General features: G+C 36.5%; 1 long non-coding RNA gene across 1 annotated transcript in view; it reads right to left on the bottom strand.

The window, feature by feature from the left end:
• The window catches only part of LOC145270541 (uncharacterized), a 45,492-nt gene extending 24,067 nt beyond the window's left edge, over positions 1-21,425 (bottom strand). The window contains exon 1 of the long non-coding RNA XR_013865429.1: positions 21,324-21,425. This is a non-coding gene — a long non-coding RNA (uncharacterized LOC145270541). The remainder of the gene's footprint in view (positions 1-21,323) is intronic.
• Positions 21,426-25,413: the final 3,988 nt, after the last annotated feature.

Below are 25,413 nucleotides of genomic sequence, written 5' to 3'. Positions count from 1 at the left end.
AATATGTCAGCTCAGTGGGGTGAAGCGTATGGAATGCGTGGTCCCAATGCGTCTCACTGGGGGAGCATATGCAGTATACCAGCAGTTGGTTGATGAGAAGAAAACAGATTTTGCCTGCATCAAGCGCGCCCTTTTTACAGCATTTGTGTTAGATCGAGTTACTGCATGAAAGGTATTCATGGCCCGAAAATTACATCCCGGGGAAACGGTGGATGTGTATCTGGCTGAGCTAAAAAAGCTATCGGTCCTTTTTGGAGGGATGTCAGACAAAGGCTTGGTGTGCGCCTTTGTTGCAGGATTACCTAAGAGTGTGGAAGATCTGCTCCATGCCTCATCCTCAGTGGACGTGATGGACATATCGGAAGTATTGGCGCGGGCATGAGCAATACTAAAGAAAAGCCCTAACACTATAGACCAAGCGGCAGCTGTACAACAATCACAGGTTAGATTGCAGGACCTGGGAACAGCTACAACCGGCTATAAGTGTGGAGGATCCAACCAATTGGCTCGTGATTGTCTTCCGTCACATCAATCAACTCGGAAACTTGACAGGCCGCAGTGCTACAAGTGGTATTGAAAGATGTAGAGAGTACTGGAAAATCGGGGGAGACTTGTTGTCACTTATCTTCCAGGGAACATCACAGGCTGTATTCAATGAGATCTTTGATAACGAGTGTGTAGCTCCTTGCGAGCCCATAATAATGATAATAATAGTAATAATAGTAATGATATGATAATAATGATAATGATAGTAATGACAATAATAATAATAATGATAATGATAATGATAATAGTAATGATATGATAATAATAATGATATAACAATAATCATAATGATAATAGTAACGATAATAATAATAATGATATGATTATAATAATAACGATAATAATAGTTATATGATGATAATAATAATAATAATAATAATAATAATAATAACGATAATAATAGTAATAATGATAATAATAATTCTGATTTCATTTATCAACGTCTCTCTGAAAAGAGATGGGATTAATTTCCAGAGGATTTCCCTCAATCCCGGCTCCAAACCAGGCGCTTCAAAGATCAAGGGTTTTCTTAAGGATGTTGGTTATACCTACAATAGCAGAGATCTGAAGGCCACCTAAAACATCGGGGATTCGTAGTTTTTTCAATTATCCTGAGAAGTCTACAATTTGCCAATTTTTTTTTTAGATCTTGTTAATAACGACCAAATCCAAACGATTATGTTCCTATTGCTTGGACGTTATGACACCTTTGTCCGAGCATACCTCTACATTTCTATCTTCACTTGTTCTCACTTCATCAACCACCTCCTCAAACCACTTACCAGCACACTTCACCCCAACCTTCTTACAGACCTCCTAATATATCCAGAGTCCCACGCGATCGCGTCTTTTGCGGTACTCTCTCTGGGCCAATTAGCTACATCCTGTTGCAAGGAGCGTAATTAACTGTGAGGCCTTACCATAAATCCGGCATTCTGCAGAAACTTCCTCTCCTAGAACCACTTTTTTGAACAATCGTGTTCCTAATTCCTGCTCTTGTGCTGCACAAATTAAAAGCTTCAGATATCCAGCTCTGAGCCATTGCCATGATCTTTCATCAGCCACTTCTGCATTTTCTTCCTAGTCAGTTTCCCTGCCCTTTCTCTGTCCATACGTTTAATTTCTTGGTCTCACATCACTTCATTGGCCGCAACCTTGAGCATCCACTCCTCACTTCTAAGCACATGCTCCTTCAACGACATCTCCTCAGTTCTAACACAATCTTTTTCACTTTTCAATCCTCTCCTACCATCTTTTTGATACAGCCTCGTACGCTATTCGAATGTGAAATATACCAAACATTGCTAAAACTTTTATTGTTTTTATATCCATGGCATGCAACTCCTTGTCAGACCATTCTAAAATTCCTGCACTGTATCTCAAAACACTAACTGTTCATTCATTCACCGCTTTCATTAGGTTTCCTCAATACAATTTTTATTTCGCATTTAGCTTCACTCTTCTAAGATACTCCTTCCTGACTTTCTCTTCCGTCTCTCTGTTCATGATGCCTACACGCTCCAGCACTCACAAATACTTATACCCTGTATCTTCTATTTTTTCATAATTTTTCTATTTGGCAGCACTATTCCATTCGAATGAACCTTTACTGCCCTTTTCATCACCAGCACCGCACATTTACTAATCCTAAACTCCATCTCGATGTCTTCTGAGTAATTTTTCTATTTGGCAGCACTATTCCATTCGAATGAACCTTTACTGCCCTTTTCATCACCAGCACGGCACATTTACTAATCCTAAACTCCATCCCGATGTCTTCTGAGTAATTTTTCTATTTGGCAGCACTATTCCATTCGAATGAACCTTTACTGCCCTTTTAATCACCAGCACGGCACATTTACTAATCCTAAACTCCATCCCGATGTCTTCTGAGTATGTCTCTACGAGTTCTAGCAGTCTCTCCATTTCATTCTCATTTCTACCGAATATCTTCAATTCATCCATAAACAGTAGATAGTCGAGGCTTCTGCCACCAGATCCAAAGTTATACTCGAGCTTCCCTCTCTTCAAGAGGATGAACAGTGTCATCATTATCATTACAAAAAGAAGTGGAGATAAAGAATCTCCTTGGAATATTCCACGTTTAATGTCAACCTGTCCAATCACCTCTCATTGATTCATACTTGTCTCCAAAAGTCGTATCACATTCCCAGTAACCTTCCATGAATGAGGAACCATGTCGTATGCCTTTCTAAAATCGATCCATGCTGCACTCAGATTCCTCTTTGCATCCTGCATTACTGCCTTAACAATCATTAGTTGCTCCTTGGTATCGCTCGAGCCTTGCCGGCACCATTTCTGTTCATTACTCACAAAATGCCCATCATTTTTTTTAAAGATTCCGGTTAACAGCATCCACATTAATGGTAGACATGTAATTGGTTTGTAATTGCTGGCAGCGGTTCACTTTGCAGGATCCTTCCAAATCAGTGTTGTTCCTCCCTTCACAAGTTAATATAGAACATCTTTCGACTTTACAACCATTTGCAGGGCATCAGATATAGGTGAATAAAGGCATTGGAACTGTTTGAACCAGAATCCTATCACTCCATCTAGACTAGGTGCCTTCGAGTCTGCCATCCTTCGTATGCCATCCTTCACATAATCACTAGTTATCTCAACGTTCTCCATATGCTGCATTCCTGATAGTCTTGCTCTAACTTCTCCCAACCAGCTAACCTCCTCATTATGTCGCCCTTCGACAGACCAAATCTCATTCCAGAACATTCTAGCATCATCTCCATTTATAGGTGTATCAGAATTTTTGTAGGAATTTTTGACACCTCTAAAACGAAACTGCGAATAAAATATAAAAAACTCGTAATCTCTCTTTTAAAAGTGGGTTGTTTATTTTCTTTATGGATTATACTTCCAAAATAAACTATTTAACGTTGTTTCATAAGTAATGGAATTTTTTTTTAAATAGTAATGGAATTAATTGAATTTTACGAGCTCAGTATTTTTCAATTTTTAAAATTTAAAAATCTATCAAAATTCTTCTATTCATTCAATTTTTACGATATTTTCAGGGTCAATGTAAAATTTTCTGCTCTTTCCAATAAATTGAACATAATATTTTAGACAAATGTTTTTTTTTAATTCACTCCCCCTCCATTTTCAAGTGTCTATTAAAAAGTAAATGATTAATTTACTCACCAAAGTTTTATATATCACAAATTGAAGATAACAGATCAATAAATAATATATTCAAATTTAAAACAAAAAAGTACTGTTTTTTTTAAATTTAACTTTAAAGTCTGAAGTTTAAGAACTAAAAAAAAGCATTAGATTAGGGCTTGAATTACATTTTTCGAGGAGTTATAAGCTTGGAAAGACGGCGTGGAATTATTTAATATTTTTCACGAAATTTCTGACACACCTATTTTCAAGTGTGGACCTTCTATTTCAACATTGTTATTATTATTATTATTATTATTATTATTATTATCAATAATGATAATAATAATGATGATAATGATGATGATAATAATAATAATGATAATGATAGTAATAATAATAATAATAATGATAGTAATAATAATTATGATGATGATAGTACTAATAATAACAATGATGACACTACTACTACTACTACTACTACTACTACTAATAATAATAATAATAATAATAATAATTCACAAATCCTCGAAATCCTTGCACATATTTCTTGTGGCCTTTAGTTTTTCAGGATCAGGACGTAAACCCTCATTGGCTTTCATGTGTCCTAGTAATTATGTAGATGTTAGTGTTAGATGTTTCCTTTTATGGAAGACGTAACGTTCGTTTGTTTCATTTGTTTCTATTATAACATAACACAAAAACAAAGAACAACCCTCATTTGTCAATAACGAGATAATATTTTCGCATTGTTTTAATTAAAAAGAAACTTTAAAATATTTTGAAATATTTATTTTACGCTGCACACAAATCAAACAAAACAATAAAATATTGTATTCATCTTCCTAAAGTACATTCGCTATTTTCTCCTTCATTCATGACGAGCGGGGAAGAAAACTGATGCCCAGAAACTTTAAGCTGAACTTTCTCCTACTTTGGGCAGTTAAGAAAAAGAACAACAAGGATGCCTGGAACATATGAAGACGAACGGGAATTATAAAAAGAACAGCAAATCTTTACAAGGCGGTGACCGGTTAAATTGGATAACAGGTCGGAGGTGGCAGTCTGATCTGATGAGTAAGAACTGTAGCAGCTGACACCCGCTACAAACTTCTACTTCTCACGACTTCGAGATTTGAAATTCATTTCCTCCTGGCTTGTCCAATCACAAGCCAGCTCTTTATCATGTGACAGAGTATATAAAAGGCGAAATCCCTAACTCCCAATCCTTTTTCTCGCGGCCCTGCCAGGCAGCACACATCGCCGGTGGGGGCTTTGGTCCCCAAGCTGAACGTGAGTACTACAAGCTAACAATGGCTCTCTTCTAACTACCATTTATTTCCACGTGCTCTATCCAAACGAAATTCATTGTCATGCTTAAGAATATACAACTCATACTCTGATGCACGCCAAAACAATAATACACTGAAGTCTTTGCATTTTCTTTCTCTTTTAACCGGCTTCATTTGCAACGATGGCTACTACCTATAAACACATTGAACGGAACTGTTCTCTCTTCTTCAACCAGCCGGCATGATATTAATTCTCTCTTTCAACGAACTTTTCACGACTATAAAATCATGTGCGCGAACAACACTGAACTCTCTTATACGTTTCTCTCTCCTACTAATGAAGAATGGCAAATAAAGTTGTTTATTAAATGTTAAAATGACAAACTTTATCCTTTTGTTGTCTTCATTTTAAGCAATCATCACATAAATACATTCGAATGATTTTGCGATACCAGGTAATTATTGAATTGAATAAAAAAATATTAAATATATATATATATATATATATATATATACATATATATATATATATATATATATATATATATACAGAAAACCTTATGAGGAGGAATGTACTAATCAAGAAAATCAAATTCCAAAACCAAATATAAATATAATTATTTGTATCTTGATTCCAACCAAATAAAAAAGCTCAATACATTCGATGAGAGTAGTAGAGCAAAAATGGAAGCATTTCTTGGGGCTGTCTTCAAATTCTTTGAACTCTAAATTTTCACGCTTGGTTTTTCTTTTTTCAACTATTGAGGCGAACACCAACTGCTTCATTTAGCTACAAATGTTAACCTCCATTATACTGAACTTTTAATACGGTTGTTTATTTTTATTGAAATATTAAACTCTGAATGAACTGTCCCATGAACAGTTTTCCATATTTACATCTTTTGTGTTTTTAAGTTTTAAAACTATAAGTTTCAATCTATGCAGCAACTGTAATCAAACGTGTGCCCCTGACAGATCGCTGACTCCCAACGTTGTGTATTGTGGATTTTTCGTTCGACTATTCCTCTTATGGCCTGATTGTCATTTTCTCACTGGCGACTGTCGATGGAACACACGCGTGGTTTCACAAAAGTAGAAATATGATAAATCGTGGAACAAAGAACGGAAAAACACAAACGCCAATGTTCACATATACATTGTTGGACTTGTGAGTGTGTGTGTCATCTCCCCGTTCTATCGATGTTACATTCGTCTCTATCTCTATTTCACAGTCAACTCTAAATGTCCAACTGTTGTCGTTATCAACTCCCATTCATCATTAAGGGCATGTAGTTGTCAACTGACTGTCGCCTCTACGTTGGTATCTCAGGTCGCCCACCCCTGTTTTATCTGTAGGTTTCTATTGTTATTGTATGCTACTTCCTATCGTTGATTGTAGGATATTTCCTATTTATTTGCTTATTCTAAACCATTTCCTATTCCTTTGTCTATTCCCCCCCTCAGCACTTAGTGGCTCAAGCCCACCTCAGGGCCACTTTATAGTATCACACAACCAGAAAATATATAGAAATGTTTAAACTTTTAACGTGACTTTCCGATTATTTTGCTAACAATTTTTTCCTCTGATGAGAAGAAATAGCATTCTTTGAACGCTGCGGATTAAGGAGCACCCAGCTTTGGAGTATTCTACCGAACAATTAAAATTTTTTGTAACATTCTACTTTGCAACTCTGTTCTTATATATATATATATATATATATATATATATATATATATATATATATATATATATATATATACTGTCGTCAACCAGAAATATGCCGTACTGCAGGTTACATGATTTAGACACGAGAAAAGTGTGTAAATAGCTCAGTTGGAAATACACCTCATACAAGGTATTTTCTGATAATAATAGAGCAATTATTCTTATTAGAAAGATTTGTTCACATAAATATAAATCTATCCTGCAAAATAAAACTGCTACACAACTTACTATCTAAATTAAGACGTTATCTTTGCAAATATATATATATATATATATATATATATATATATATATATATATATATTTGCAAAGATAACGTCTTAAACAATTATGAACTGATTAGCCATATATATATTGGTTGTCAAGTATTCATCTAAAATATTACAATTGTGAGAGACGAAACAATCTGAGGATGACAGCTGCGAGTGAATCCACGTGGATTTTTATTGCTTTTACTGATATTTTAGTAATTCAGAATTCGGTTGGGACAGAGATCGTGGGGCAATAAATGATAGCCCAATGACGCATTCAAATAAGGATAATAAAAGAGGCTTGTTAAGACCGAAAACCCCTTTTATCTTCAATAATTTCAAGTGTCAGTTTATTTCTTTTTCTTCTATACCAGGTCGTTCAGAATTTGATGATCGACTGGTAAGCTAGTTGTTCACCAATTGGGGGAGGGGTGTTGCCGAAGTTCTGGGTGTAATGAAAATACTTAGGTCCCCTCTTTTGCCAACAACCAATGTATCAAATTTTATTGAGATGTATCAAATTTTATTGAGATGTATCAAATTTTATTGAGATGTATTAAATTTTATTGAGATGTATCAAATTTTATTGAGATGTGTCAAATTTTATTGAGATGTATTAAATTTTATTGAGATGTATCAAATTTCATTGAGATGTATCAAATTTTATTGAGATGTATCAAATTTTATTGAGATGTATCAACTTTTATTGAGATGTATGAAATTTTGTTGAGATGTATAAAATTTTATTGAGATGTATGAAATTTTGTTGAGATGTATCAACTTTTATTGAGATGTATCAAATTTTATTGAGATGTATCAAATTTTATTGAGATGTATTAAATGTTATTGAGATTTATCATATTTTATTGAAATGTATTAAATTTTATTGAAATGTATTAAATTTTATTGAAATGTATCAAATTTTATTGATATGTATTAAATTTTATTGAGATGTATCAAATTTTAATTAGATGTATTAAATTTTATTGAGATTTATCAAATTTTATTGAAATGTATTAAATTTTATTGAGATGTAGTAAATTTTATTGAGATTTATAAAATTTTATTGAGATGTATTAAATTTTATTGAGATTTATCAAATTTTATTTAGATGTATTAAATTTTATTGAGATTTATCAAATTTTATTGAAATGTATTAAATTTTATTGATATGTATCAAATTTTATTGAGATGTATTAAATTTTATTGAGATTTATCAAATTTTATTGAAATGTATTAAATTTTATTGAGATGTATTAAATTTTATTGAGATTTATCAAATTTTATTGAGATTTATCAAATTTTATTTAGATGTATCAAATTTTATTGATTTTTTTCCAAATTTTATTGAGTTTCTTTCCCAATTTTATGTAAATGTATAAAATTTTATTTAGATTTATTATATTTTATTGAAATGTATTAAATTTTATTTAGATTCATTAAATTTTATTGAAGTGTATTAAATTTTATTTAGATTTATTAAATTTAAAAAAATATTTAAATAGAATTATTAACATAATCAAAGGATCATATTATTTCTCTCATCAGAGAAGACCAACATACATTACAAAAATATGGCTTTTTAGTTTTTATTATTTTACTTTGAAGGCAAGATCGAAACTTACTTAGCTAACATGTGTTTAATGAGTTGATCGTATTACAAAAATTGAAAGCATAAAATGGTTAAAGTCAATTGGTTTTATGGGTAACGGTCATGACAACAATGCAGAATGTCGCCATTTCTATGCAAAAAAAACAGGTGAATCAAAAAGATTTGTACAGAATAGAGGACGAGTTAAAAGAAAATGTGCTACGTATGTATGCATGTGTAAGTGAACTTGAAAAGTGTCGAGTTTTGGAGTTGGACGTTTTGACAACAGAATGTCGAGTTGTAAAGTTAATAGTTTTGACAACAGAATGTTGGGTTTTGGAGGTAATAGGTTTCACTTGTCTTGTGGATTTGGACGTTTTGAAAACAAAGTGTAAGTATTTGAGTTGCAGGTTTTAACAGCAGAATGTTAAATTTTGGAATTGGAAGTTTTAAAAATATCGAATTAATCTGATAATTCGAAGTTCTCAGAAATCAGAGGGCTCCTTATCTGGGGTCAGACTAAAACTCTATATGAGATACATAGATATTTGTACGTTCTATTAAAGTTCTTTTGTATTCAGTATATTTTTGCATATGACACAACAAATGTTCCTTCTCAACAAATCTTAGTGGAATACAGATTTTCTAAGAATTACAGTTTCTTTTCTATGTCGTACATAAAAACCTGGTATTTCGTTGTATTTTTTGTCACTATGTTTAACCAAATAATATTGGGGACATTAACTTCTAACGTTGATTCTTTCTCTTACTTTTCACATTTTATTATGTGAGCTTTAATAGCTCCATTTTCTAAGCATGTAGCTGTAGGAATCGTAGAGTCATAGTCGATGGTGTATGATATGTCCAACTGTTGTTCCCAGGACTTCCAACAGCATTCAATATTCAACATTTTATAGATGATGTGGATATATTTACACAATCCATTGTATTTCATTATATAGTAGCCATCCTCTAGCAAATGTCAAACCACTCAAACTAACTTCTCTGTTGCACAAACTACACTTGTCATGCTGAGATCCTTAATCTTATTAGAAGCATTTGGAACAAAATTTTGATCGTGAGCAGCCATTATAATTATGTCCTGATAATAGTAGCGCTATCCTCTTTTAAGCCAGTCTATAAAACCTTCCTTATTTAAAAATTCTTGGGTAAATAAATCGAGAAAATATTTGTCATGTTATTGTTTGGCTCATGTGTCCAATTTTCTCTCATGAAAGTTCTCGAGTATTTTCAAAGATTTGTTTTGGTGATTTCTATAGTAGACTTGTTTTCTGATTCTGACATATTTGTAAAACAGTCTTGTGCAAAATAGTTGGCTGACTATGTAATAGAGGTTGTCCTCCTGGCTCTCGCTTCAAGATACTTGTATACGATTTTGAGGTATGGATTTTGGAAGATCATCAGATATTGTTTCCGGTATGTGTTAGCATATAAATCTGACTTCTGTCCAAAGGAACCACGTACTTCAAAAGAATGAGATTTGTCGCTTTTTATTTTCAGTTTTCGTATTACTTTGTTTTTCCTGGAGATGGGGCATTCTAGCGGATGCCAAACATTCTCCCATTAGTTAAATTACTCCAACTGAGAGATATTTTTAAGATTCTAACCGTTCCTTTAAGTGCTATTATTTATATTTCTTTTGCACTTGGTTCATCAGGTATATTCGCAAGATAGTTTTTTAAATTCTTCTTCATTATCCCGGTTGTTTCTATAATAGACGCTTACTTCAACTAGGGTTTCCATATTCTCCTTCTTGCTCCATAACACTATGTCAGGCTTTCGAATGTGTTTTCACATGACTTAAAAAATTTGACTTATGTGCAAAAGAAGAACCACATAGTTCACAGAGATGTGGTTTCTCTCCCGTATGTGTTTTCATATGACTCAACAAAGTTGACTTTCGTGCAAAAGAAGAACCACATACTTCACAAGAATGTGGTTTGTCTCCCGTATGTGTTTTCATATGAGACAACAAATTTGATTTCCATACAAAAGAAGAACCGCATACTTCACAAGAATGTTGTTTGTCTCCCGTATGTGTTTTCATATGATACAAAAAATTTGATTTCCATGCAAAAGAAGAACCACATACTTCACAAGAATGTGGTTTCTCTCCCGTATGTGTTTTCATATGACTCAACAAAGTTGACTTTGTTGCAAAAGAAGAACCACATACTTCACAAAAATGTGGTGTCTCTCCCGTATGTGTTTTCATATGACTAAACAAATTTGACTTTCGTGCAAAGGAAGAACCACATACTTCACAAGAATGTGGTTTTTCTCCTGTATGTGTTGTTATATGACGCCACAAAGTTGACTTTAGTGAAAAAGAAGAACCACATACTTCACAAGAATGTAGTTTCTCTCCCGTATGTGTTTTCATATGAGACAACAAATTTGATTTCCATGCAAAAGAAGAACCGCATACTTCACAAGAATGTGGCTTGTCTCCCGTATGTGTTTTCATATGAGACAACAAATTTGATTTCCATGCAAAAGAAGAACCACATACTCCACAAGAATGTGGTTTCTCTCCCGTATGTGTTTTCATATGACTCAACAAAGTTGACTTTCGTGCAAACGAAGAACCACATACTTCACAAGAATGTGGTGTCTCTCCCGTATGTGTTGTCATATGACTAAACAAATTTGACTTTCGTGCAAAGGAAGAACCACATACTTCACAAGAATGTGGTTTTTCTCCTGTATGTGTTTTCATATGACACAACAAAGTTGACTTCTCTGCAAAAGACGAAGCACATACTTTAGAAGAATATGGTTTCTCTCCCGTATGTGTTCTCATATGACGCAACAAAGTTGACTTTTGTGCAAAGGAAGAATGGGGTTTGTCTCCCATATGTGTTTTCATATGACGCAACAAATGTGATTTCCATGGGAATGAATAATCACATACTTCACAAGAATGAGGTTTGTCTCCCATATTTGCCCGAATATAATTCCACAAAAATTATAAACAATGGATAGTATGATGAAATATGCTAATAAATTTTGACTTTATAAAATTAATATGAAGAAATTTGATTGTTATAAACTTATTGAAATAAGAAATGACGAAAGGTCCTTCTGATGCATTAACGGAGTTCTTTTCCTTGTTGCAAATTCTGGAAATATAAAATAAATTTGAAAAGAATACATTAGTAAAATTGAATTATATAAATTTATTATTAATTAAATATAAAATAAAATGATTATATATTTAATCAATACTTCTTTGTTTACAAATTAATTTGTTTCTGTTTTCAAATATTTAACTAAAATATTTATATTCATTCGTTGTAGAGATGAGAATTGATTATTCATATTATTTGGATTCTTCAAAATACTGTTCTCATCTTGGGTGTTATTTTCACAACGTTTCTATCTTATCTTCGATCTTATTCAGGTGTATTTTGTCGAACTTGGAATCTTTCTATTGAACATAGAAATCTATACAAAATTTTGATGCTTGTTTCATACTGTAACCAACATATCGATATTCTTTGGATCATTTAATGCTGCATGTAAGGATTACATTTTTTCGTACTTTCTGAGTCGATTTGGGTATATTCAGATGTTTCACTTGGATGTTTTGGAACAGTTTATTTGATAGCATTTATTTTTATGGTAAACGTTTGCTCTTTGTATGAAATTAAGAGTAGTTTTAGGGTTTTCTTTTTCGAAGATTTCTTTACAGTTTCTGGCCTTGTAGTAGTGTTGACGGATTTGTATGAGGTCATAGCAGTCAAGTAAAAGGTTTTTCACTGTATAAGGTTTGGGACATGGTATACATTTGGGATGTTCTTCACTTTTTAGTATGTAGAAGTGAGTGATGTATGTGTGTTCTATCCAAATACGTAATAAGACTACTTCTTCTTTGCATGATTTTTTAGGATTTAGTAGTTTTTAAGTATACCTTCATGTATGGTGTACAAACTGTTATCCATATAACATGACAGCAACATTCAGGAGCGATTTTTGATATGTATTGTTATTAGTACATATTGCTTTTGTTCAGTGTTGTATGAAACAGATTGTTACTTTCTTTACATAATATACATTGTGAGAATTAAAGTTTGGATACTGACTACATATTTTAAGGTATTATATATTATTATTGTTGTGTTATGAGAGTCTTGTAATGATGTTAACCCTATGTGGCATCACATGACTTGGAAAGTAAAATCAACAAAAGTTCAATTCCTTTGTGTCACATGTTGAAGGTGCACACACGCATGACAGCTGGTAGCAAATGCACTGAACGATGGGGTCAGGTTGTCAGAATTGGTATTGTCACTGGTTAAAGATCAACTTTTCTGAGAATGTTTTCATGAGAATGTTTTAATGATGTTAACCCTATGTGTCAAGTTGTCAGAATTGGTGCTGTTAAAGGTAAATGACCCTGCAAAATGAAATTGAAAGGAAGCAACATTTTCCTCCTGTAGCACGTTTCATATATAGATTCAATCCAAAACCTCATCACTAGGACCAATCATGCAGCTACCAGGATATTAAGTACGTAACTCGATTAAGAATTTTACCTATGCAGTAGAGAAGAGAAGGAATTTTGATACTGATTACATATTTAAAGGTATTATATATTATTATTGTTGTTGTATTATGAGTCTTTTAATGATGTTAACCCTATGTGGCATCATATGACTTGGAAAGTAAAAGCGACAAGAGTTTAATTCCTTTGTGTCATGTCACACGCATGACAGCCAGTAGTAAATGCACTGAACGATGGGGTCAGGTTGTCAGAATTGATATTGTCAGTTGTTAAAGATCAACTTTTCTTACATGCGTAGCTGTTAAAGGTAAGCGAACCTGCAAATGCAGGTCACATGTATAGCCGAGAGAAAAAGGCAAAAGACAAGAGAGGTCTATAATCAGCCGTCAATCAAAATGTCACAAGCATGGCTCAATCTATCCACCGTCTGGCCCACACTCTTCATCTTTAGCAGGGCACACACATATGACGCAGTAAAGAAACAGAAAAAAAGGTGTGAAAATTTTATACAAAATGAAGTGTACAATTTTGTTTTCTGGCTGACGAAAAATCCACTGCACAATAGCTTCATTTGGTGCCGTTTTTTTACTAGTTATTCTAACAAAGAATAAAGAAGCCTATACGTAACTGTGCATACATAATAAAGAAATGTCATATTCAGTTAAGCTTATTTTTTCTCTCCTTTTTGTTTCTTAACAAATATTGATTTTGACTTGTATAGTGGTCGGCAGTTTTTTCTGATTATTTATTGTTTTTTAATTTATTGCCTGGGCGTTTGATTAGCCGATAAAAACAAACACTATTGAAATGGAAGCAGACGACATTCGAATTGGAAAAAAGTGAATAAACAAAAAAGCTAACAAATTTAGTTTCAAACTCGCCAAACAGAAAAAGGGAGACACAGAAAAAATATATGAATGTTAGAAAAAGAAATGAAAACAAATGCATGTTGTCAGGGAAAGAACCTGCCATCAAAACATCATCCGTTTAAGCTGAGCATTGTTCAATTATTGAAACACTAAATCGACTTTTTCATTTATTTATGTTTTTAGTATTTTTTCGGTGATGTTTAGAGGTCAACAGTTTTGCTAATTATTTTTTAATTCATTGGCTGGGCGTTTGATTAGCCGATAAAAAGCGCTTTCGAATTAGAAGAAAGTGAATAAACAAAAAAGCGAGCAAGTAAATTTAGTTTCAAACTTTCAAAACACAAAAAGGCAGACGCTGAAATAAATCTATGCATGTTAGAAAAAGAAGTGAAAACACCCATGCTTGTTGTCAGGAGAAGAAACTGCCATCAAAACAAATGCAAAAAAGATTGTGTATTAAGGTTGGTTTCTAGATGTACAAATAGTGCAGAAAATGGATCTCCTTGCGCAGAAAATGATCGAATGTAGTTTCACATCACACTTACACAGACTGGAAGAACATACAGTTTTTTCTTTAACAATTTTTAGTATTCCCCCATTGTTCCATTGCTCAAGATCAGAGGAGAGAGAGAATCGGAGAGAACTTGGTCGTTTATGGTCTTAGATGTGCTACCATAGATAGCAGTGCAATCAGCATAAATGTCTATGAATGATGTAAGGATGTGATTTGGAAGATCATTAATGTAGATCAAGAAGAGAGTTGGGCCCAGGATGGACTCCTGTAGATCTAGCAGAACGGAAACCATATTGTGTGTCACTAAGAATGTTATTTATGCTAAGATGGTTGATTACTTCTTTATTTAACACAGATTCCAGCAACTTACACATGACGCACAGGAGACTTATTCGCCTGTACTGAGAATCACCTGAATTCCTAAATAGAGGGCATACTGATGAGATTTTCCAGGGTGATGGGAAGCAATTCTCCTTAAGACATTGTTTAAACAGTTTTGTAATGATGGACCCTAGTTCTGGTTGAAGTTTTTTGAGTACTATAATTGGAATACTGCCACGGCCAGTTGCTTTACTCGAATCAAGGTTTTTGATTAGCTTGGAAACATCATGTACAGATATTTGTATATCACATAGCGTGTTTTCTGATACAGGAGGAAATATTGGAGGTTGGCGGCCTTGGTCACATAGGGTAGAATTAGCTGTAAATTGACTTTGTCTGATGCTGACGAGATTACCTCAGATCCATTTATGATAGTTGGGATAGATCACACGCTTCTGTTCAGAAATCTGTTTGCTATTTTCGAAAACTGGCGGGAACCAAGCCGCAGCTCAGCTACTTTGGACTTGACAGACTGAGCATAAAACTCTCTGGCGTTCTTTATTACTTTTTTACATTGGTTGCTGGCAGTCCTGAAAGCGGCTTTAATCTCAGTACATCTATTATGTTGGAAGGAATGGAAAAAGTGATTTCTGTGCGCAATGGCAGCAGCACATTCTGGAGAGAACCACGGCTGACTGTTAGGTTTTTGCTGGAATTTTTTCGAGGGTATGAAATGGTCTATACCTACAATTAACCATTCTGTCAGGTCTGATACTATAGAGGACACATCCTTTTTAAACATGGAACGCATAGGTAGATCTGATATAAATGTACAGAAGCTATACCAGTCAGTCATAGAGTAACGATATACTGTACGATGGAGAGGTACATCTTAGGACTTATTACATTTCATTTTTATCTTAACTGATACAACAGAGTGGTCGGAAGATTCAAGTGGAGACAGAATGGAAGCTGAACACAGTTAAGGTCAAGTTGTGAGAAAAAAGATCTAGGAGACTTGCATACTGGTTGTCAGTATCGGGCACACAGGTGGGTTCGTAAACAATCTGAGTGAGGTCATAAGCAATGGAGAAGTTATGAAAGCGCTTCCCCTCATCATCGGTCTTGTTTGAGTGAGTTAACCATTCCACATTGTGAACACTGAAGTCTCCACAAACATGAATATTAGCTGAAGGATAAGCAGATAGGACGTGGTCAATTTTCTCAAATATGCTTTTAAAGATAGTACCTCTGCTGTTGTGCAGGTGGTAGAGAGCAAATATAAATGCAGTAGTTTGAGCAAGTGCAATCCAGAGGCACATATAGGGTAAGTTAGGATCTTCTTTGGAAATATCCCTACCATATGGAAAGCCATCTTTTATATAGGCACATATTCCATGCCCATGGCGATCTTGGGGATCAGATTTGGAAGTTTAATTAGAGTATCCTTTAATTACAAACTCACCTTTTTTTTTTTTTTTTTACAAAGGCATCACCACATTATCAAGGCCAAGAGGCCACTCAAGGATAAGGGTTAAAGAGTGTACAGTAGAAATCGGTCAATATAACAATCATTAGTAATTAAAACTTGGAAAATTTGAAAACCTACATGGAACGGCTCATCAAGAACTTATTTACTTTAGACTTGAACACAACCATATTGTAGTCAGCCGGAAAGCAGGAAAACGGAAGACAATTCCACAGGCGTGCAGTTCTAAGAAAGAAGCTTTGTTCATGGAATCTACGTTTAGGTTTAGGCACAGATAAAGAGTGGGGGGAATTATTGATAGTGTTTACAGCTAGACGAGTGTTTCTTGTGAAAGTTTTGCGAGGGGGGACCATAGATTGAAGCTCAGTTGAACACTTTCCATGAAAATAACGATACATCAGAGACAAACTCGCAACATCTCTTCTGTGAGATAGAGGTTGCAAGGAGGAGAAAAGGACATCTCCTATGAGGCTACGAAGTCTATTTTGAACTCTATCAAGGCAGGACAAGTCCTTTCTAGCAGCTCCTGCCCAGATGTGGCAACAGTATTCCATCCTTGGACGTACCTGGCTCTTATATAGATAGAGAATAGCATCAGCAGTGAGATATCTACCGGATCGATAGAAAGATCCCACCATTTTTCCAGCGGCCTTGACAACAGATTTGATATACGTGTTCCATTTAAGATCAGGAGTAATGGTCAAGCCCAGAAGCTTGTCAAAACTTGAGGCCTCCTGAAGACGAGAGCCATTCATTTCAATTGATGACAAATGTGAATTAGAATGTTGATGATGTAAAGAGAGAAGCTTGGTTTTAGATGCATTAAAAGTAACCAGCCACTCCTTTCCCCATTGTACTATATGCTCAAGATCAGAGGAGAGAGAATTGGAGAGAACTTGGTCGTTTACTGTCTTAGATGTGGTACCATAAATGGTAGTGTCGTCAGCATAAATGTCTACAAATGATGTAAGGATATGATTTGGAAGATCATTAATGTAGATCAGGAAAAGAGTTGGGCCCAGGATGGATCCTTGAGGGACACCAGCATTAATAATGAGAGCTTCTGATTTTTGCCCTTCAACTACTACTCTTATGAACCTATCAGAAAGAAATGATTTAATAATTGAGAAGACTTTTCCAGCTATACCATAGCTAGCGATCTTATGAAGTAAACCTTTATGCCATACCCTATCAAAGGCTTTAGATATGTCAAGAGCAATTGCCCTAGAAAGATTGCCACCGTCGAGAGATTTGCTAATCCTATGCGATATAACTGTAAGGACATATGCTGTAGATCTAGCAGAACGGAAACCATATTGAGTGTCACTAAGAAGGTTATTTTTGTTGAGATGGTTGATTACTTCTGTATTTAACACAGATTCTAGCAACTTACTCATGACGCACAGGAGACTTATTGGCCTGTACTGAGAGGGGGATGAGCGATCACCTGAATTCTTAAATACAGGGCATACTGATGAGATTTTCCAGGGAGATGGGAAACTATTCTCCTTAAGACAATGTTTAAACAGTTTTGTAAGTATGGGTGCTAGTTCAGGTTGAAGTTTTTTGAGTACTATAATTGGAATACCATCAGGGCCAGTTGCTTTACTCGAATCAAGGTTTTTGATTAGCTTCGCAACATCACGTACAGATATACGTATATCACATAGCGTGTTTTCTGATACAGGAGGAAATATTGGGGGTTGGCGGTCTTGGTCGCAAAGGGTAGAATTTGCTGCAAAGTTCTTGACAACGAGTTTGGCTTTGTCTGATGCTGACGAGATTACCTCAGGTCCATTGATAATAGTTGGGATGGAGCACACGCTTCTGTTCAGGATTCTGTTTGCTATTTGCCAAAACTGGTGGGAACCAAGCCGCTGCTCAGCTACTTTGGACTTAACAGATTGAGCATACAACTCTCTTGCGTTCCTTATTACTTTCTTACAATGGTTGCTGGCAGTCCTGAAAACGGCTTCAGTTTCTATACATTACGTTTGAAGCAGTGGAAAAAGTGATTTCTGTGCGCAATGGCAGCAGCACATTCTGGAGAGAACCATGGCTGGATGTTAGGTTTTTGCTGAAACTTTTTAGAGGGTATAAAATGGTCAATATCTACAATTAACCATTCAGTCAGGTCTAATACTATAGAGGACACATCCTTTTTAAACATGGAATGCAGAGGTAGATCAGATATAAATGTACGGAAGCTATCCCAGTCAGCCTTAGTGTATCGATATACTGTACGATGAAGAGGTACGTCTGGGGACTTATTACATTTCATTTTTATCTTAATTGATACAACAGAGTGGTCGGAAGATCCAAGAGGCGACAAAACAGAAACTGAACATAGTTCAGGGCAAGTTGTGAGAAAAAGGTCTAGTAGGCTCGCATACTGGCCGTCATTATCGGGCACACGGGTAGGTTCCTGAACAATCTGAGTGAGGTCATAGGCAATGGAGAAATCATGACAGAACCTCCCCTCATCATCGGTCTTGTTTGAGTGGGTCAACCATTCGACATTGTGAACATTGAAGTCTCCACATACGTGAATGTTAGCTGAAGGATAAGTAGAAAGGACTTGGTCAATTTTCTCAGATATGCTTTGAAAGATAGTAACTCCGCTGTTGTGGGGGCGATAGAGAGTAAATATAAATGCAGTAGTGTGAGCTAAAGCAACCCGGAAGCACATATAGGGTAAGTTAGGATCTTCCCTGGAGATGTCTCTCCCACATGGAAAGCTATCTTTAATACAGGCACATATTCCATGCCCATGGCGATCTTGGGGGTCAGATTTAGAAGTTAAGTTAGAGTATCCTGTAATTGCAAACTCATCTTGGGAAATAGCCTGTCCAATGCCAGTTTCACTTAAAAATAAAAGGTCTGGTTTAGTCTCCTGTAATTGAGTTTCAACCTCTGGAAGGTTAGAACGAAGACCTAGGGAAATAGTCTGTTCAATGCCAGTTTCGCTAAGAAATATGTCTGCTTTTGTCTCCTGTAATTGGGTTTAAACCTCTGGAAGGTTAGAACGTAGACCCTTGATGTTCGAGAATGAGACATGTTAGTGGAAGTCTATGTTAGAAGTAAGAGATCCGGGTTTAACTGTGTATTTTTTATTGAAACTTTTCATGATAGAGTTTTGGGATTTGTGGACTAGGTCGAAAGACTTGCTTGAAGCAGGGAAAAAAGGGAAAGTAAGAGAGAAATAGAAATAGAGAAATATTTTTTGTAGCACATGAAAAGGTAAAGCCGTAACAATTAGCCACTAATATGGCATCGAGAGGCCCCACCAGAAGCTACTGCATGGTCCAGAATCCAAATGGCAGACCCAGTACTTGCTGATAGGACAGCCTCCTTAGTGGCTAATCCAAGGTTCGGGTCACTGACTATCAGGCGGATAACGTCAGCCCAGATGAAACGTTTTCCTCCAGCACCCTTACTAGTGACATGGCTACATAGAAACAGAAATTTTCCGACATCTCTGGCAGCTGTTCATGGAATATACTGCCAACCTAGAATACAGCTTTTTCTTCTCCCTTTGTCAGAAAAATCACTCATTAAAATATGAGGACTGAGTGACAAATAAAGAGAAGCAATAGTAATGGGAGCTACCGATAATGCATCTACAATGCATTGTCTACTCTCCATTAAAAAAATATATATTAAAATTCCATTTGGCGTTTTTAAGGGAAGGTATGGTGAAAGATTCCCCTCTCACTAAGTGAAAATGAATATAATTGCCTAATCTGTTTTTGCTATCAACTTGGAAAATACGAACAACATTTATGGACAAGAAAAATCTATTATAAAAAAATAAAATTATATATATTCCAAATGACCTTCCAGATAGAATCCGCACATTTTTCCATGAGAAAACCATTTACACAATCAATAAAACAATGAAATAAAGATAAAGATTAAAAATTGAAATAAATATATTAGCACTTGCATCTAGAAAAGAAAAATATTACAACTTCATAACTTAACTGCTATAACACATCCTTCGTGACTGCAAATAAGAGTTGATTTTGCTTGAAATAAACTTCAGTCTTTTCATTTTTGAAAAGAAAACGATCATCACGTGATATAGCTTGCAACTTGGACAAGCATGTTCTTTTATAAGTAGTAACTTTTGGACGGGATGGGGGGGTAGAGAACAGCATTTTCAGATCTATTTATGCTCTATTTCAAATGAATTTGCCAGATAGAATCGGAACATTTTTTTCACGAGAAACCCATTTATACAATAAATAAAACAATGAAATAAAGATTAAAAACTGAAATAAATAAATGCACTTGCATCTAGAAAAGAAAAATAACATTTTTAACTTTTACTGCTTTCGCGCCCCAACACCACCTCGCACCCTGCCTCCTTCGCCAATATAAACAGTAAAATATCCGAAAAATGTTAAATGGTGTTCTTATTGGTAAATGTCGGTGGGTTACTTACTTGTTTGCAGCAAATTTAAATGCGATATTTGTTTTCAGCATACCAGAAAACCTATGGAAGTTGTAAGGTTAAAGATGATCGTTAAGGAGGAAAGTAAATAACAATGTACCAAAACGGCTTTCAGGCAGCCCAACAAAACATAAAAAAATTATCACCATGTGGCCAGAAAGTGGGTGCTTATTTTACATTAAATTTATATAGAAAACTGATCCCCATTTTTTGAAAAAGTAATTTACTCATATCATGAAAAATAATTCTCTGTGCTACTTTTGAAGTATATATTTGTTTTTAGCACACCCGAAAAACTATAAAATAATCCAGAGAAAAAAATGAGAAAGCAAAAGAATTTTTTTTTACTTTAAACTTTTGAAATAGTTAAAAACGTTTAAAATTTATAAAATTATTTTTTCCTTGGTAAATGATAAAGAAGTTATTTTTATGTTTAAGTCAGTATTGAAAAACAAAAACATTGACAGCGAAAACGTTTTCACCAACAAATCAACATTTTCATTAGGATTATTTGCTTAGTTAATGGAGTTATCTTCCTTACATATTTAACTTACTCTGCAAATGCGCAAAAATCGATACTAAATTCATGTAGTAATACTTACGTTTTTGTTTTATAATCTGCTTTCGATTAACTTTATCTGCTTTTATAAAGGAAACGATTTTTCAAATGTGATTGACTTTACAAACTCAAGTTAACATTCAAGATGACGAACGGAAGAGCAAGTTTGCAGAAAACAAAATTGAAGAGGAAAAATAAAAAAGAAATCATTTCGAAATATAGTCGATCTATTTCGTGAATATTACGGATAAAATTTTAACATTTTTATATTTACATGAGAGAGAACAGCTAAAATTTTCATCTTTATTAATTCTCTAATTCGTTGCACGTGCAATTTAATGGTGAAACTGATAGGTGAACATAGTTTAGAAAGTCATTTTATCATATATTTTTTATGTATTCCCCATTATTTCTTGATTGTGTTTGAAAGATTATTGTCTAAAGTTAATATCTATATTGGAAAAAATTACACATAAAAAAAAGTTCATAATGAAAAATGTTTTCACGTCGGCTTCTAAGATAATTAGTAAAGTGTAATGTGCATCCAGGAGACAAGCGCCCGCATGTTTGTGTGTTGTGTAGGTGCGTAAGAGAGATGGACGAAAAGGAAAGACTTACCTCGGGACTGGCTCGGCATCGCCGACCGAAAATAGATAAAGAAAGATCAAGATGGCGGCCGCCGTCTTTTGTAAAGGATGATATCTCGCAAAGTCAAATGAATTCTCGCAGTATGCAAATTTAGCCGGCCTATAATGGCCATAAAAGCGGGTGATTGAAAGACGTTGGGAGAGCGATGATTGACTTGGTCGGGAATCGTGTTACTGTTGCTTCTCGTGCCGTGTGAGCATATCTTACCATTGTTGGGCCGTTTTGAGTAACCGTTCGCGTCCGTCTAGGCACCTTGCTAGTTGGATTCCGTGCAGAACCGGTGTTTACTGGTTATTGAATTGCTTTACGTTGCTGCAACATCATACATATACAGAGGGTGCAGTACTTTTAAAGGATTTTCCTTATACATCTACAGAGGGCGCAGTAATTTTTAAAGGACTTTCCTTACACATTTTCTACAAGCTATCTCGGCGATTTGGCCTCTAGGACTATGACCGAGTCGAAATTCGACTTAAAGCTCATACCCGAGTTTGACCGGTCCACGTCCATTGTCGACTGGGTTGAAAGGGTCGAGCTGGTGTGCGACCTTTGTGAGGTAAAAAGGGTACACACTGTGATTCCCCTGAGATTGGCTGGGGGTGCCTTGAGTGTATATCAGCAACTCAGTGCTGCCGAAAAGGGAGATGTCACCGCAATTAAAGCTGCGCTGTACAAGACATTCGCCATGGATCCTTGTACGACCTATGAAAAATTTGCTTCCCGAAAACTTCTACCGGAGGAAAGCGTGGACGTTTTCTTCGTGGAGTTAAAGAAACTCGCAGTCCTATTCGGTGGAGGGGTGTCAGAGCGGACGCTCGTGTACGCGTTTGTGGCGGGCCTTCCCACTCGGGTGAAGCAGCTATTGAGAGCCTCAACCAGCGTTTCAACAACGACCATGGAACACTTGATGGAACGTGCTCGAGCCATCATCAAAGATGAGGAGAACCTGGGGGAACCAGTTGTGATGGCGACACAGACAGGCCAGATTGGTGCTCAGGAGATTCCGAATCAGAACCCTGCAAGCAATGGGAAATGTTTTCGCTGCGGCTGATGCGGACATTTTGCAAGGAATTGCAACCAACATGCGCTGTTTTAATTGTGGCGGTTTGGGGCATCTAGCCCAAAACTGTGCGGGAAACGTATCAGGGGAGGGGACGTCAGCGCCGCCCTGCTCCCCGAGCAAAATTTGAACAAGGCGCAACCAGTGATGACCGTCTACGTAAACAGGATACCCTGCTCAGCACTTCTCGACTCAGGCTGTTCACATACTATAGTGAGCGCCAGGCTGTGTCCAAGTTTGACTAAGAGAAAGATCAAAGTCACCACGATAGGAGGCGAGACCCAGACATGCTATGGAGCTGGAACTGTCGAGATCTACACGGACACCGGTGCAGCCACTAAGATCAATGTACTCGTGACCCAAGGAAATCTCCTGGGGTTTGACCTGTTGCTCGGATACGATGCCATCAAGGTGCTGGCGGGAGTCGCAATTAATCAGGATGGAAAAGTGCAATTCTTGGAGGCCCCAGTGTGTGCAACGCTCCACATCGATTGGCCGGATTTTACAGTGGACTACGAATCTCGCAAGAGGGCCTGGTTTGCATCTTGGAAGTGGACCAAGGGAATGGCACCGACTAAACTCAAGAATGGGGTTGCAGAGTACCCTATACCCAGTGAGGCCCGAGCAGAATACAAAAAGGAACTAAAGGCGTAGATCCAAGATGGCTGGTTAATCCCCTACCCTGAGGACAAGCTTGGGCCTCTCAAGGGTCTAATACCCTTGATGGCAGTAGTCCAGCATAACAAGTCGAAAGTACAGCCCGTGCTGGACTATAGGGAGCTTAACAAGCATATTGAAGCCTACACTGCCGATGCTGACGTATGTGCCAGCAAGTTGAGGGAATGGAGTCTGAAAGGCACTAATGTCTCGATATTGGATTTGCGAAAAGCCTATTTACAGGTGCGAGTTGATGAAACATTGTGACCGTTCCAGACAGTTTGGTTCCAGGGGCAGAGGTACTGTCTTACACGCCTCGGCTTTGGTCTAAATGTGGCACCACAGATCATGAAGACTATTGTCAACACAGTATTGTCCCAAGAAAAGCCCATGAGGAACTCAACGTCAGCTTACATTGATGATGTATACGTCAATGAAGATGTACAGTCTGCGTCGTGTGTCAAAGAAAAGTTGGCTCAGTTTGGTCTGGAATGCAAGAATCCCGAATGTTTGAGGGAAGGAGCACATGTATTGGGATTGGATGTTTATGAAGAAGATGGCACCCTACAATAGAGGCGTGGCAGTGAAATTCCAAGCATCCCCAACATCGTTACAAGGCGGACCGTTTTTTCTTGGTGTGCAAAACTTGTTGGTCACTTACCGGTCTGTGGCTGGCTCTGCGCAGCTGTTGGTGTAATTAAACGCAGAACAAATTTAACAACCACGGGTTGGGATGACATATCCGATGATGTCCTACTAACTCTGATTATTAAAGAGACACTCAAGAGAGTGAACAAGAAGGACCTTGCCTGTGGGCAGTGGTGTGTTAACGGAGACAACGTAGGTGTGTGGATTGATGCCAGTTCTTTGGCATTGGGAGTATCGTTCAAGCAAGGAGGAAACATGTTCGGCCCGTAACAGATTCTCAGCATATAAACCTGGCAGAGCTGGACGCTGTTGTAAAGGGGATAAATCTGGCCCTGCAGTGGCAGTCTAAGAAGTTGACCTTGTACACAGATTCTCTCTGTGTCTACCACTGGGTGTCTGACACACTTTCAGGACGGACACGAATCCGTACCAAGGCAGCAAGTGAAATTTTAATACGGAGAAGGCTAGACACGCTAAAAAACCTGGTATCTGAGTATGGGCTATCACCGAGCGTCACTCTGGTGCCATCACATTGTAATCGTGCTGACCAACTGACCCGAGTACCTCACAAATGGTATGAAGCCGCGAAGATGGGAATGGAGATTACTGCTTGATCTTGTGCAGTTTCAATCGACCCATGTCAAATACAAAATTTCATGCACGGATCAGACATCCGGGTATCAAGAGGACCCTTTATTTTGTGAGGCGTGTATACCCAGCAGTGACCAAGATGGATGTCAGACAGATCATCAGAAATTGTGAGGCTTGCCAGTCTATTGATCCTGCACCAGAGCGATGGCAGAAGGGTCGATTGGAAGTTGAGAGTGTGTGGCAGTGGCTGGCCATGGATATTACCCATTAGAGTGGCAAGCCCTTTCTAACTCTCATTGATTGCGGGCCTTCGAGATTTGCGGTGTGGCGGCAGATGACCAGACAGGATTCAGAACATGTTGTTCGCCACCTATCATCCATATTTTCTGAGCAAGGTGCGCCGGAAGAGCTCCTGACTGACAATGATGCAGCGTTTTGTAGCCAGCAAGTCTGGCAGTTGTTAGATGAGTGGGGCGTCCAACTACGGTTGCGATGTGCACATGTGCTGTCAGGAAATGGCATTGCTGAA

The sequence above is a fragment of the Euprymna scolopes genome, chromosome 46 (genome assembly GCF_053919585.1).
Source record: "Euprymna scolopes isolate OS-2025 chromosome 46, ASM5391958v1, whole genome shotgun sequence".
NCBI lineage: Eukaryota > Metazoa > Mollusca > Cephalopoda > Sepiida > Sepiolidae > Euprymna > Euprymna scolopes.
This window is presented reverse-complemented; position numbering and strand designations above follow the sequence as displayed.